Here is a 1,621-nt window from a genome sequence, read left to right as displayed (position 1 = left end):
TGATGTCTAACTGCTCCCCTGCCAGCCTGTTTGCCCCCAACTTCCCTCCTCTGCCAGCCTGGTCACCCCTAACTGCCCTCCCCTGTAGGCTTGATTGCCCCTAACTGCCCTCCCTTGCAGGCCTGGTCCCCTACAACTGCTCTCCACTGAAGGCCTGGGTCCCCCCCAACTGCCCTCCCCTGCTGGCCATCTTGTGGTGGCCATCTTGTGTCCACATGGGGGAAGGATCTTTGACCACATGGGGGCAGCCATCTTGTGTGTTGGAGTGATGGCCAATCTGCATATTACTCTTTTATTAGATAGAATAGAGGCCTGGTGCATGGGTGGGGGCCAGCTGGTTTGCCCTAAAGGATGTCCCGGATCAGGGTGGGGGTTCCCTTGGGGTGTGGGGCAGCCTGGGCGAGGGGCCTGTGGTGGTTTGCAGGCCGGCCACACGCCCTGGCGACCAAGTGGAGGCCCTGGTATCTGGGGTTTATTTATCTTCTACAATTGAAACTTTGTAGCCTGGCGTGGAGCCAAGCCTTCTGTTTGCTCCATGGCAGCAGCCATTTCTGTTGGGTTTTATGTATCTTCTATAATTGAAACTTTGTAGCCTTACGTGGAGGCCTGGGCAGGCCACGGTGTGCAGAAAGCTTGGCTTCCTCCATTGCCAGGGGCAACCCTAGCCTCCCGCTCTTTCCAGCTTTGTGTCTGCAACCATTTCTGTTTGGATTTGTTTACCTTCTATAATTGAAACTTTGTAGCCTTGAGTGGAGGCCTAGGCCAGCAAGGGCAGGTGCAAAGCTTGGCTTCCTCCATTGCCTGGGAAACCCAAGCCTCCTTCCTGCTCTCTGTGGCTGTAGCCATCTTGGTTGGGTTTAATTGCATATTTGCTCCTGATTGGCTGGTGGGCGTGGCTTGTGAGCATGGCTTATAGGTGTAGTGGAGTGATGGTTAATTTGCATATTACTCTTTTTTTAGAAGGGATAGTGACCAGTCATTCTGGTCGTTCCGCCGTAAGGGTTGCTGGGCTTTTGTTATATAGATAAGTCAAAAAAGAATTTAAGATAAAAAATAAAGTTAGGGATAGGGTCTTTGTATAATGATAAAAAAATTTAAAACAGGAGACTAAACTTGTATACACATATCAAAATAGTCTCCACAAAAATATATTTCTGGTAGATTAAAGAATTAATTTTTAAAGGCAAAGTAAAATATTTGGAAGAATATATATCTTTGGAGAAGGAAGGCTATCTTTTTGTTGTGGTTGTTAAAAAATATGGAAAACTTCATGAATTTGTGTGTCATCCTTGCGCAGGGGCCATGCTAATCTTGTCTGTATCATTCAAATTTTAGTATATGTGCTGCCAAAGCAAGCACAAGGAAGGCTATCTTAAGTAATTCACAAAGTGCTAAACAAAAAAATATATTTGACAAAATTCAATTAATAACTTTTTATCAAAAATATCATAGGGGAAAAAATATATCATAGGGGAAATAAAGACATGCCACAGACTCTAAGAAGATAGTTGTAACATATATCATGTGTCAATCAAGGTGCAGCACAATGAATTATTATATATTTGTACAATAGAAAATAAGTAAGGTCTACTTCTTATAACAAGGGGATGCATTAAAAACA

At 44.4% G+C, this 1,621-nt stretch overlaps 1 non-coding gene across 1 annotated transcript; it reads right to left on the bottom strand.

Moving 5' to 3' along the window:
* Window positions 1-1,252: 1,252 nt before the first annotated feature.
* Window positions 1,253-1,359, bottom strand: LOC114231447 (U6 spliceosomal RNA). Its single transcript, XR_003617407.2, has one exon. It is a non-coding gene; the product is annotated as a U6 spliceosomal RNA (small nuclear RNA).
* Window positions 1,360-1,621: the final 262 nt, after the last annotated feature.

This window comes from Eptesicus fuscus, chromosome 12 (assembly GCF_027574615.1).
Source record: "Eptesicus fuscus isolate TK198812 chromosome 12, DD_ASM_mEF_20220401, whole genome shotgun sequence".
Classification (NCBI taxonomy): Eukaryota; Metazoa; Chordata; class Mammalia; order Chiroptera; family Vespertilionidae; genus Eptesicus; species Eptesicus fuscus.
The sequence above is the reverse complement of the archived record's forward strand: the minus strand, read 5'-3'. Positions and strand labels throughout refer to the sequence as shown.